The following is a 15,250-nucleotide window of genomic DNA, read 5'->3' as shown; positions in this document are numbered from 1 at the left end:
TGCATTAAAGATTTGGAGATATTACTATATGGATTCAGATGTAGGATCTTTACAACCCATCAAAGCTAAAAGTATATATTTGATGGCTTAAACTAATCAAGGATTATGATTTGTCTATTCACTATCATCCTGGTAAGTTGAATATGATAGCAAATGCTTTAAGTAGGAAGTCATCAGGCACTTCTCTTTCATTGCTTACTTTTGCAGACCTTCTTATTCAAGATATGGAGAAGCTAGAGATAGATACTATATCCATTAATACATATATGAGTTTGTTAACTCATATGATTATCTAACCTACTCTACAAGAAAGAATTCAAAAAGCTTAAAAATCATATATAGAGCAGTTGAAGTTGAGTGATTACATCAAGGTTAGTAAGAGATCTAAACTTTCTTTATTTAACTATGGTGCCATTTTTTGCAAATGTAGATTATGGCTTCCTTCTATTAGTGAACTGAGAGCAAAGATTCTACATGAGGCACATTATTTAAGTTACATTATTCATCTAATAAGAAGAAAGATATATGGAGATTTCAAAGGTATGTTCTGATGGCCTAGATTAAAGAAAAATATAGAATAATTTGTTTTGAAATGTGAGGCTAGCAAGTTTGTAAAGGTAAAGCATCAATGATATGATGGTCTTCTGCAGTCCTTACCTATTCTAGAGTTAAAGTGTGAAGATGTGACAATGGATTTTATTATGGGTTTTCCCAAATCTAAATAGGGCATGATGTTATCTAGGTTGTTGTTAATCAACTGACAAGGTCATTACCTTTCATTTCAATCTAATAGATTGATCCTATTGACAAGTTAGTATAAATATATGTCAGTGATATTATCATATTATACTATGTGCCGAAAAGGATTGTATCTGATCATAATGGTCGATTAACCTTTAGGGTATGAAGAGGTATTCTGCAGGAATTGGGAACAAAATTATGCTTCAGTACCACTTTTCATCTGTAAATAGACAGGAAGTCAGAAAAGACTTTTTAGGGAATGGAAGAACTTTTGAGACTTTGTGTTCTAAATTATGAGGGTAATTGGGAGGATCATATCATGCTGATGGAGTTTATGTATGATAATAGTTATTTGTCCAACATAAGCATGGCTCCTTATGAAGCCCTATATAGTAGGAGGTGTAGAACCCCTTTGACTTTAATAGAGACTGGAGATAGATAGGTGACAGGGTATACTTGCAAGGAAGAAAATATGATAAAGAACCATTTGATCAGAGGAAGGTTGAGATCTGCATAGGATAGACAAAAGAAATATTATGATAGAAGCATAAACTAGTTAAATTTCAAGTTGGTGATTTTGATTATGTCAAAAATAATCCTATGATGGGTGAACCTAAGGTACATTGGACATTTTGAGATTATTGAGAGGATTAATAATTTTTTTGTAAATTGGTATTGCCTAATCATATGTTAGGTATATATGTGTGTTTTAAAAACTTCTTTGAGAAAGTGAGCATTTGATTTTAGAAAGAGATTATCTACTGATGATGTTAAGGTTCATCTAAGTCTATATTATAAGGAAGAACTAGATAAAATTATGACACATGATGCAAGGAAATTGATAAGCAAATATATCTTGATGGTAAAGGGACAAGGGAAGCAAGGGACCTCTAAAGAGCCTACTTGGGAGAAGGAATATGATATTATACAGTTATATCCATATTTATTTTGACTTTTCTTAATTTATAAATATCAAAGAAGACATATTTTTAGGAGGGGAGAGTTATGAGACCTCCAAAATCAAAGTACAAATCAGACTAGTTTGACCTAATCAAAAGATAGATAGCATATTGCATATTTGTATTTATGGCCATTTATATGTATTTGGGAGCATTTTGGTGCTTGAAAAAGGTTGCATGTGTTCTAGAATGAGTATGAAGAGTCTTGAGAAAATTTAGATAAAATCCAAAAAAATTACCATTAAGTGCCCAATGTTAAGTGTCCGAGCACCTTCGCACTGCTACATCACCGTGCATTAAATAGTCACATTACAGTATTCTCGGCTCTGAAATTTGAGATTTTAAACTAGCACTGCAGCACTAGGTGGTAGCACCACATTACAAGGCCACTAACAACTCATAAAATATATTTTAAAACCACTTTTTGATTCATTTCAATTGCATACAACCAGTGTTGATGAAAGGAAATAGAGTTTTTATTGAGAGAAGAGACTCTTTTTTAAGCCACTTCGAGCCATTTTTAACCGTCAGGATAGTTAGAATAGTTATTCAGATTAAGGTAGGTTACATTTTATCTATCTCAATTTTTAATAATTTGATGTTTATGGAATTTTTTAATATGATTTATATTTTTTTCACCAAAAAATAATGATAACATTCTATTGGTAGAACTTTCATTATATAAATTTTCATATATTATAGAGATTATGAATATAAATATTTTAAATATTTTATAAAAATTTCAACTAGGTGTTTTGAATTCATGTTGTTTTTATTGAAAAGAAAATTATTAGGACCAAAAAAATATTTTTTGTTATGCAATTAAAGTCTAATAATGATATTTTATACAAACTTGAATAATTTGGTTATGTTTTGAAATTATATATTTTTGTTCAGTGATATTTCTATTGCTTACAATTAAGACATTTTAGTAGTTTTTGAATTCAGACTAATTATGTTTTAATTAATGAAATGCATTAAATAAAATGAATAATGGTGAAAGAAATGTGAGATAAAGTGATGTGGTATTATGCCAGCGCTAGTAGGCGACCAAGGTGGGATTCTTTTATGTCGGCACTAGTAGGCGACCGAGGTGGGATTCTTTTATGTTAGAGCTAATGGGCTATAATGGTGGGATTCTAATAATGAGGATATATGAAATTTAGGCTTGAAAGTTATTTTGATAATCACTATAAAATATTTTCTTATAATTCAATCTAATTTAGTATAGTTTTTTAAGTTCTATAAATACTCTTAAAACAGTTGATATGAAGTTCAATTTTAGCTTATGTTTTAGTTTTAGCTTTCATACAGTACTTCAATTTATTATTACAACATAGTATTTTTAGTCTTTTGGTTTCAGCTATTGAATCATATTTTAAGCTACAATAGCCTACTAAGTCATTTTAGCTCATTCTTACTTTTATTTCCATTTTCATGCCAAGGAAAGGGTAAAAAGCAAGTTGTGTAGTTATGGATAGTAGGATTAGATCTGTGTTGAAAGTATATCTTTTTTGTTAGTTTTATTTTTTTAGACTTGACTTTTATTTTGCTATTTTCTTTGTTACTAAGCATTGTTGTTGATAGACCTCAGATTGTATATGTATTTTTGAATGAGATAATATAAAATCATTTTAAAATTCATTAGTCTTCCTCTTTATTTGTATTCAATAGTGGCCACGAGTAGTATAAAAACTAGAATTTTAACTTTAGTACTTATCCAACTAGATCTTGGGTTTGTGTCTTGCTATAATAGAATACGGTGTGACCTATGTATTATGTGGTCATATCGGGTCAAATTGTGACACACATCTCATTGATAGAGCTTACTTATAACAATAATTATCTGTCCAACATATGTATGACTCATAGAGCTCCATGTAGAAGAAACTGCATGAATCCTTTATCATTGATAGAGATGGGAGATAGATAGATGATGGGGTCATCTTTTGTAGATGACACTATAACAAAGATTCTTCTGATCAGAGAAATATTGAAGTCTACATATGATAAAAAGAAGAAATATTATGATCAGAGATAAAAGATTGTTGAGTTTCAAGTTTGTGATTTTATTTAGATCAAAGATAGCCTTATGGAAGGTGTCAACATATTTGGAAGAATCAGTTAGTTGTGTCTTAGGTATATGAGACCTTTTGACGTTATTGAGAGGACTGGTGGTACTACTTACAGTTGTTATTACCTAATTATATGTTAGATGTATATAGCGTATTTCTTGTATCCTCTTTGAGGATGTGGGTATCTAATTCTAGGAAGGGTATTGATAATGTTGAGGTTCTTCTGAATATGTACTATGGGAAGAGCCTGATAGGATTCTAGCATATAATGTTTGGAAATTGTGGAGAAAATAGATTTTTATGGTTAATGTGCATTAGAAACACAAGGCCGTGAGAGAGGCTACTTGAGAGAATGAATATAAGATACGTTAGTTATATCTAGGTTGATTTTGATTTATTTTGATTTGGAAATATCGATGATGATATTTTTTTGGGTATATTGTAATAATCGTCAATAGTAAAAAATTATTTTAGCAACCATCATAATTCTAAATATAAAACCATCTTTATCATAAACATAGATATTATTGTGCACTAATTAAACTATTTTTTTCTAATTTTTGGGCTTGATTACAATTCTTTAAGAAATTAGTATATGTCAGTACAAGTAACATTTTGGGACCATTTAGTGTGTGATTTACAAATCAATTTCATCAAAGCATTTTATTCATGCTTAGCTAATTTTTGAATATATTTTTATAATTTTTATATCTCTGAATTTGAAGATATAAAAAGATTTTTTTTGCTAAAAACTAAATAATTGATATAATTACATTTATGTTCTCAAGACATTTTATTATAAAAATATCTTTTAAAATTCATTCTCATTTCATGTGTTTAATATAGCAGCAAAAAAAGTGGAAATGAGAGAATAGCAGAGGAGAAAGAAAAGAAAAGCTAGGGTTTGACAGTCATAGATCCATCATTATATGTTGGCCTAGTTGGAAAAAATGACTTTCTCAGGTCTTTTACATTTTGTTTATTTTGGCTTTTAATAATTCAGTGCTTCTGAGATTTTTTAAATCAATTGCATTATTTGGTTTTACAAAAATGTAGTTTTATCATATTCTGGAAATTTTTATCCGTGTAACTTTTGATATGTTATTGGTAAGACTATTCTAGTCATTTTGAATATTTATTTGAGATTTTTTGCTAGGTAATTTTGAAAAAGTGACTATTTTATCAATTCAAAAATGTGTTTATCATCTAAAAATTGTGCTTTCACTCAATTAAGTCTTTAGAATACTTTTGTATACATTATATGGTAATTTGGTTAATTTATAAAATATGAATTTTTGCTCTGTAGTACTTTTATTTCTTACTATTTTAGCCTCTAGTAAATTTATAAAATAAAATTAGTTGTACTTTAATTTCTATAATAAGTTGAAGTATGTGTTTTATTGTGCTCTATTTTGTGAATTAAGGGGGTTGAGGAGATTTGGAGTGGAAAGAAAGAAGTTTGGGAAGATCTATTGTGATGCCTAAAAGGCATATTCTGGTGGCTAAAAGCTATATTCTTGTGTTATATGTATTATATGAGATCTGTTAAGTGTTATTTGCACTATGCTATGTATTCAAACTGTGGTACCACAGGCACATTACAAGCCTTGTTAGGTTTTATGTGCACTATGCTATATATTCAAATTTTAGTGCAAAGAGTATATTATAAATTCTATTAAGATTTATTTACATTATATTATATATTTAGGTACTCTTGTGAAGGAGGATTGTTATGTATAAGAAGGGATTTTATTGTTGTTTGTATATACTGGAAATTTCACCTTGAGGGCTATTCTGATATTTACTAAAAGATATTTATTTATATTTCAATCAATTTCTATATAATTTTAGTAGTTATTTAAATATATTCAGTATAATATTTGATTTGATTTTAGCTTTTTGTATAGTATTTCATAAATATAAATTATGTAATGTTTATTATATTTGAATTTCAATGAAAATATGTTGTTTTAGACTTTTAGTTATTTTTGTGCAAGAAAAACACAAAATGATAAAAAATACAAAGGAACATTCATCACCACGACCCTATAGGAAGCACCACCATGGCATCACTTTTGGACATTGTAGCATAATGCTCTCTATTTATGAGTGCTGCGTATATAACACATCCAGCATCACTGCATCAGAGTGTTAGCTTGGTAATTCTAGGTTCTTAAAAAATTGAATGTCGTGGCACCACACATTTCAATGCTCAGGACAATTTTGTCCACTCGAGCAATGCAGTTCTCCAATTCAACTAAATCATGGCATAGCTATTGTAACTTCTAAGGGCCACATTATTTCATTGAAATGTCATGACTATTCACTAAAAAAATCATTCCACATCATCAAGCGTTGAGACAGAATAAACATTTTAGTGTAGAGGTGCTAGTTCACTTTAAGGCGCCGTAGTACCACACTTTCAAGAGCCGCAACGTCAGATGCCCTTTTTATATTTTTTTAATAAATAGATATTCTATTATATTTGTAGGGGACTTTAGTCACTTGTGTAAAATTTAGTATTTTTCAGTGTGCTTCTCTAGTACCCTCTTAGAGTAAAATCTTTTGGAGGGTTAGTATATATTTTATTGAAGCAACTCTATAAGTGAAGGAAGGCGTGTAGAAGAAAAACTTTGATCCTACTTGGTGGTAACATTCCACTATTTCCTTTTTACCTTGATTCTTTTATGAATATAATGAAAATGAGTTTGCTTATCATTTATTTCATATCTAGCTAAATCTCTTATTTTGGATTGATAATGCGAATAACATATTTAAGTACTAATGAAGACTCATATTCTTTAAAGATTTAATGATGTATTCAATTATAACCATATTCTTTATTTAATACACATAATGGCCATATGTCTTGTTAAAACCTAGTGTGATGTATAGCCATGATGGAGGAATGTAAGAACAATCAAGAATATTGAGAAAGATTGCTGGCATACCTAGACATAAGATATTTTAATAGTCTAGGTTCTTAAGGAGATATTATAATTGTAGGAGGTTAGTAGATATCATTTCACCCCTAACAACTTGATAGAGATTTAGGGATATACATGCTCTGAATCACAATTATAATTAAGAGTCTCATTAAGAAAAATATGATATTTGCATTCATCAATCCAAAATATTTAATTAAATATTGTATTAACTATTTTACTATTTTTATCAAGTGAAACAAATTCCAAAAATATCAATTTTACTTTAGTAGGATAAATTATGCATTGAAAGTGAGCAATAATAGTTTTGTTGCAAGTAAGCATAACACTTTTTCATGGGTTCAACAATCTACTTAATCACTTTATTACTTGATTGAGCATGTATACTTGCATAAATTTTAAGTAGGGTTTCATTGTTAACATATAAAGAAAAACCTAAGCATCACTTAAAATTAACAAGCACTAGCATTCGTTGTATAGCATATAACAAAGCCTTACTGGCCTATACACACAAGTTCACACATATCCCACATCAGTACTTCAATCTGTTATTATAGGATATTATTTTTAGTCATTTTGATTTGAGCTATTAATTTTAATTTTAGGATATGATAGCATACTAAGCCATATTAGCTCACTCATGATTTTGCCTCTCTTTTTAGGTCAGGGAAAGGGTGAGGAGCGAGCTAAGTAGTTTGATGGCAGGCTTGGATCTATGCTATATGTATGTTTTGGCTAGTTTAATTATATAGTTTTGACTTTTAGTATGTTATTTTCTCTATTTATATGCACTGTTGTAGATAGATCTTAGATTGTATATGTATTTTGGATGATATAATAAAAATCAATTTTTGAGATACAATCTTGTACTTTATTTATATTCATTAGTGACTCTATAATGTGTATAAAGTAAAAGTTTAATTTTTTTAGCACTTCTCCTACTGGATCTTAGGGTCAATTTCTATTTCTTGTCACAATCCGATATGACATGATCTTTATGATATCGAGTTATATTGAGTCATGTTGTGACATTGACAACAATTTTTAGTGCATCTGTGTTTGAAGGCCTAGCATTGTAAAGTCACAGATCAGCACCACAATGCTCTAATTGAAATATAAATTTAGATTTTTATTTTTTTTATTTTTTTTTATTATTATAATCTACCCACCTTAGAAAAAAATATCTTTCCCACACATTTCTCTTAAGGATTAGAGTATGAAATTAATATAATATAAATCCGTCCAAAAAAATTTATACAAATATCTAAATAAAATCAAAAGCTCGTCGAAGGGTTCACATCAAAGCAATAATTAATATCTATCATACAGTTCATTCAGTCACATGTAATTCACTTATGCAATGAAGTGATATATCAATCAATTATACATTTTTTTTACGAGCTCAACTCTCAAGTTATTATTAGTCTTCCAAGTACTTCAAGTTGTACACATGTCAACACTGAATTAAGTATTATCAATGTTATTAGTCCTGGTGTAATAAACTCCCTCTAACTACATCTAAAAACTCTATCATCAATTCTATTTGTTGATCTTTCACTATAAACTCTAGATCATGCAATCCACTATCAAGCATCTTGTTTAGACTATCTTGATTTAGAATCAACTTTCCCTCAAAATTCTCTCAGAGTACAATCCATTACCTTGTGTCCATACTGTCTTCATCAAAAACATCATACTATCATAAGGTAGCATTAACATGAATGTCTTCTTCAATAATGAGTATATTTGTTGTAGCTATTGATCCATATGCCCTTGAATCACTATAACTATTTTTCTTATAATTAAATTTCTCTCTATTTGATTCATTTCTAATCCTTCTCCTACTCACATCATATATAGAGCCCACATCATACTTGGATGCCAGTTCCGACAAATCAATCTCTATCAGTCTCACTCATACCACTAACTCAGAGAACTCTTGAATCCATAGTGATACTAGTAGATATTTATGAAAACTATCAGAATCCATAACAATGCAGTGCAATCAAATAAGTATGCACATGAGATTCAATCATTTATATCATATCAAATCAATATATTATATCACATGCTCAATATGACTTGCTCAATATCACATGCTTAGTATAGGAATCGTGTGCTTAGTATCCGTAAATCAGTATATAATGAATCAATAATAGTAATAGTGATAGTGAATCAATAACAATATTAATAATAATATTAATATCTATAAAATCACTGATAGTAACAGTAATCAGTATAATAACAAAATAATACAATAGTAGTAGTGTAGTAACAAGCATTCCAGAAATCATACAAAATAAGTTAAAAGTTAGTCCTAGCTTGCGTGGTATTTTTCTAGTAGTTAAAAGCTATTAATTCTTTAGCTGTTGGCATAATAAACAGAATCATCACTTATTGTCCGTCAACACAAGAAATAACTCCTTATAACTCACAATCAATAAATCACATGAATTATCAGAGGATAACTTCTAGCCACAAATTTAAAGAAAAGTCCATTAATCAACCATTTGTACATATATAAATTTTTCTTCATGCAACATTAGTAATTCACTAGCCTTTGCTTATTTTCATACCTTATTATTTGTATTATAACATTAATAATAATCAGCTATTACCCAATCACATGCTCATATTCATTATTTACAGTATATCGATATAAACACTAAAATTTCTATTATGTACAAAAAGTTCAAAATATGATATCCTCTATTATAACCAGTGAAATCACACAATCAACTGATCAAAATGTCATGAGTAATCAATATTATAACATATATAAAGTTACGTAGTAGAAGTTTGTTAAATGGGGAAAATGCAAAAAAAAAATTTACAAGAAATCAGGTATTCAGAATTAAAATATTTGAAAATAGCAATAAGATAACAGTCACCTATCTCGATCTAAGCACTTTTCATAAAATGATGAAGCTGATTGGCGACAAAAACTTGAATTTCTATTTTTACTCTTATCCTTCTCTCCCCTTCCCTTTCTTCCTTCCATGGCAAGCTATGGCACTAGCGGGCGAGGGAGGGATGGTGAGTGGAAAAATTATAAATAATTTTTAAAGCATAGTGCCACAGCTTTGAATGCTAAATCTATAATTACTATAAAAGAAATGCTTTAATGCTGTGTTGGCAATTTGTGGAGCTGCTATGCCCGAAGGACTAGTGCCGCAATGTCATAAGCTTAGCGCTGCACTGCTCTAGTTTAGACAGAAATTCAAATTATTTATTTTAAAATTACATTCAAAAATTTCTGGTTGTTACATTAACACACTCTTGTAGGATCTCCCTACTATATGGGTCCAGAATCCAAGTGAACTCCTTACTCGAATCATGCTTTAATTGGATAAAAAAAGGCAACATTTTTAAAATTGAGGAATTTATCCATCGATGCTTAGCTTGGTTGGTGGGTGAGTATGGTTGGGAACCCCCCAACCCGTGCTTGATTCCCCTCGAGCGGCAGCGCTTTTAAGTGGGGCCCAATCAAGTGCGGGTCAGGAGGTTTCTGGGTTGGGTGCCTCTTCTAGGTCAGCCAAGGATTAGTCACGCCAAGCGCCCTTTCGGGGGTGGCAGCGGGTGGATACCCATTTCAAAAAAAAATGATGGAATTTTAGAAAGGATCAAAATTTATGATTAAATTAAGAGAAGGAACATAATATAATTTTAACATTAAAAATATCATAAATGTAAAATAAAAATACATTTTTACAATAAAATGAAAAAAAAAAAAAAAAGATTTTGAGTTTTTTAAAGAAGATGCAAAGTTATATTGTGTTATATATATATGAAAAATGCCACCAAAGTTTTGCGTTTTTAATTGAAAATGAGAAAAAAAAAATTGCTCTTTTTGTATGGCAAATTATTGCATCCGGTCACCGGACGCGGAGAATAGGTTCGGACATCCAATAAAAATTTGTCACGTCACCTGCGCTTTTGACTTGTTTTAGTTGCGCTTTACCTGCACTTTTGACGGCTCTTTGACCTGCGCTTTACCTGCGCTTTTGACGCGCTTAATTTAAAATAATATTTTATTAATATCCGGACTTAACTATGCTTCCGGTGATCGGATGCAATAATTTGCCCTTTTTGTACCGACCAAATTATGCTTTAAGATTTCCCCTCCATGCTTTTGTGGCTCATATCAACCACATGAGTTTTATGAATTAAAATAATTTTTTTAATTCTTGTTAATTAACACATGAATTGCGTTTATAAATATGTAAAATATTAATTAATATAAATATTGGAAATATGATTAAGGTTCTTTTTTTGTTAATTTTCAACAAATTAATTATTCTTCTTCTTCTTCTTCTTCTCCACAGGTACATTTAAATATTTTATATTTATTTCCCATCCAAATATATAGTATTAATTAGAAATAAAATAGAACTAATGTTGACATAATATTATTAGAAATTGAAATATACACAAATATGAAGAATAAACTAATTTTTACTTAGCCAAAAAGTTATCATAGTTATACCGCAAAATTTTATGCAAAGAAATGAAATTGGTTGAGCTGGCTTACAAAGCATGTAAGGAAAAGCAAAATGCATAAGTTGGTCTGTGCGAAGAAAACTAAAATTTTTTGCGTTGCCAATTGAAAATGCAAACCTTTGCTGCGTTTTGTATATGAAACGAAATATAACTTTAAGTTAAACGCAAAATATTTTATTTACATTTATGATCCATTTCAAATTAAAATTATATTGCGTTCCTTCTTTTAATTTAGAGGGATTTACATACATATCATTATATACTAATGTATTTACATATCTAATACCTAAATTTTAATATTACATACATACCATTCATAGTTCACTTTCACATCAAATATAGATGATATGAGTAAAATATTTGAGTGGTGGGAATGATATATCACTACCAAAATACTGTAGATTTCGCAGCCCTTACTAGCAGCGGTCACAAAACCGGTGCTATAGAAGGCTATATGCAGCGGTTTTAACCGATGCGATTTAAGTAATATAACTGCAGTTTTAGCCACCGCTGTAACCGGCATATATCCTCCCCCATTTGCCCTAACATAGTCATTCGACCGATTTTTCTGCTCGTATGGATGATATATTTGATATTAAAATAATATATAAAGTGATTTATATGTAATATTAAAATTTAAGATATTAAATATGTAAAAAATAGTATAAATTGGTATTCATATAAATCCCCCAATTTACATGGTGGTGTTTAAATGTGAGTGATTTTAAAGTTTTTTTTTTTGGGGGCTTGGCCCGTATATTAAAAAAACAACTAAAATACAAAGGGTAAAAGATAACTAGTGCTCTCGAAAAAAAATAGCAAACTCAAAAGAGCCAAAAATCAAAGGAAATAACAAAACAATTGAACTTGAACAGCAACAAAACTCAGGAGGAAGAGCCTAGCAGCAGCAAAACGCTATTAAATATGATAGCAAGAGAAACCACAAAATTCAAAAACCCTCGAAAATCATGACTCGATTAGATTTGATCATTAGAATCATAAAGAAGAGTCCAACAACCCCTGGTTGCCAACAGACTGTCCAAGGGGTATCCTTGTATGAGGGACACACCATCGTTCAAGACAAGAAAGTCCTAACATGCAATTCGAAGAGTAGAATCAAATAACACCAAAAATAACCACCAGTAAGCACGATAAATAACAACATACAACCAATATGAGTCCAGGAATAGTTACAAAAGGGCAATAAAATACTCAGAATTTTTCCGCTTGCTAATCATAGAAAATACTATTTTTTTTTATTCTGATAGATGTGGTCGCTGTGCATAGAATTCTCAAATCTCCTCTCATTTCTTTCTTTCCAAATATAATAAATGGTGCAACAAACAATAAGATAGTAAATTTTTTTTGTGCCAACCCCAAAGTGCCCTTGCTCATTAATCCAAAATAGTAATTATAAAATTGAGGGTCTAAGAAGCAGAGTAGAGGTACCCGTGATGAGGGACATCAAGATAGAGTAAGAATAATTGCATTCGAAAAAAAAAAAATATGTGAATTACATTCACTAGCAGACTGGCATAAATAGTAGCAAGGGTCAACCTGAATATTCCTTTGAAGCAAAACATGAGCCATTTTAAGACCACCAACAAGGAAAGCCAAGCAAAGGAAGAGTACCTCAACACATGCTTTTTGTGCCAAATCATGTAGTGCTAAGCGCAAAAGGGTAAATCATTATAGTACATCATAAGATACAATAAAAAAAACCCCTTAAAAGAGATAGACGAGGGATCATGTATAGGGGTGGCTTTAATAGAATTTGCAATATAATAAGGAATAATAACTGGTAAGTTCCATTGGCTTCTATAAATTAAGTCTTTAACCAAGGGATTCCTATCATAAAATTGAAGCAAATCATTACCGATAAATATAGAAGAAAGAGAGGAGTCATCACATCAGTGATCCCAATAAATAGAAATGTTTGAGGTTGGATTGACCTTGAACTTGAAGGAATTCCTATCCATGGCTGTAGTTGAGCAAATTGATTTCCAAATGATATAGGCAAATAGAGAGGTAGGGCACCAAGGTGAAGAGTATCACATGATGAGCCAAGAAGATAGGGGGGTGTGTTATTATACATATTGTGAATTATAGAGTAATTGAAAGAAAATTACTGAGAAAATAAGGAAGGCAGCCCCAAACCGCCATGTTTTTTAGGCTTGCAAACTTTCTCCCATGACACCAATCTCATTTTCTTTGCAGGCGATGTGTCCCCCAAAAAAACAATATGGAGGAGTGCTTTCTAATGAATTTAATGACCATTTTTGGGAAGAATGGAACCCCGTATCCAATAGGCAATTGTATTTTGAATAGTGAATTTCATATATTATAATCTACCAAAGGAAAGAAGGTTTGCTTTCCATCCATTCAATTTCTTAGTAATGTTCTCCATCAGAGCCATAAAATCAGCCACTACTTGTCTTTTGATAGATAGAGAAATACCCAAGTGAAATGATTGCTGATGTTTGGGATGGAGAGAACACGACTGATAGCCTGAGGATTGGTGATACTCTTGGGGACCATTACAAAACTTTTCTCAAAGTTAGCATGGAGGCCAGAAAGCACTAGCAAAGGTGCTAAGGGTAGTAGTGATTTTGCAACAATTGCTCACCTTAGGTTTTCCAAAGACCAAAAGATCATCTACATATAGGAGATGTGATAGTTTAAAGCCATCAATAATTACACCCTCAAAATCCCCTCCTTCAAGGAGGGCAGCGAAAGCATCCATGATAATACAAAAAAGTTAGGGACCGAGGGGGCATCCTTGTCTCAGTACAGCCGAAGATGAAACATAACCTTCCAAAGCTCCATTAATTAGAACATAAAAATTGAAATAAAAATACAAGCTTTAATACATTTAATGAATGTGCTAGGGAAGCCTTTTTGTTCAACCCTGGCAAGAAGAAAATCCCTTGAAACTGTGTCAAAAACTTTTCGAATATCCAATTTGGAACAAAAGTAGAAATAGCCTCCCCTGTGTCTATGAAGAGAAAAAATCTCTTTGACAAGAATAATATTATCCGTAGAAACTCTAGATTTAATAAAACCATCTTGATTGTCTTTACCAATCAAAGACATAATTGATTTCATCATGTTAACTAAGATTTTAGTTATGATCTTATTTATAACATTGCAAAGTGTAATTTGCTGAAAATCAGAAAAAGAGTTATTATGTTTAGTTTTAGGTGCTAGGGCGATAGATTTTATCCCACTTGGAAGATGACCACATTGAGGAAAAAAAATTAATAGCCTTTCACACTAAAGGTCCAACTATGTGCCACCCCGATTTATAAAAATAGAAATTGAATCCATCCTGACCTGGAGCAGAGGATGAAGCCCCAAAAAAAACTGCAGATTTAATCTCTTCATTAGTGATATACTAAATAAGGGACCGAAACATTATGGGGGGATACAATTTCCTACAAGGAAGACAACCATAATATTGAGAGTGGGCTGAGGCGTGTTGTGTAAAGATTTAAAATGATCAATAATATAAGAGATTGTCTCAGAATTAGAGGAGTATTGAATGATAGAGCCCAAGTTCAGAAACACTTTGTTACTATATTTTATGGTGCAGAATTTGGCATATAGGAATTTCAAATCATCTTCACTTGGAGAGAGTCACTTAGCTTTTTCTCTTTGGATGACCCAAGAGGCTAACATATTAATAAACTCATCAATTTTGGAATTAATAACCTTGAGATTAGCATTGAGCAAGGCATTAAGAGGATCTTTGCTAAGACAATATATACACTCAGATTGCTTTATATATAACCCAACAAGGTGAGAGTGAATGATAGAAGAATTAGCTCATTCCTTGCTCTTTATATCTCCCTTGAGAAGCTTAAGTTTACTGCACATGTCATGAATAGGATTGCCCGAAGTGGGAGCCGAAAAGGTTTTAAGCATAGTCCCAATACCTATCCAACATGGTCCAAAGATTTTTAAATAAAAAACTATGTTTTAAGGAGTTTGGTGTACCTGAATGAAGGATTATTATGCAATGGTTGAAGCA

The sequence above is a fragment of the Dendrobium catenatum genome, unplaced genomic scaffold (genome assembly GCF_001605985.2).
Source record: "Dendrobium catenatum unplaced genomic scaffold, ASM160598v2 fragScaff_scaffold_1646, whole genome shotgun sequence".
In the NCBI taxonomy this organism is placed as follows: domain Eukaryota; kingdom Viridiplantae; phylum Streptophyta; class Magnoliopsida; order Asparagales; family Orchidaceae; genus Dendrobium; species Dendrobium catenatum.
The sequence above is the reverse complement of the archived record's forward strand: the minus strand, read 5'-3'. Positions refer to the sequence as shown.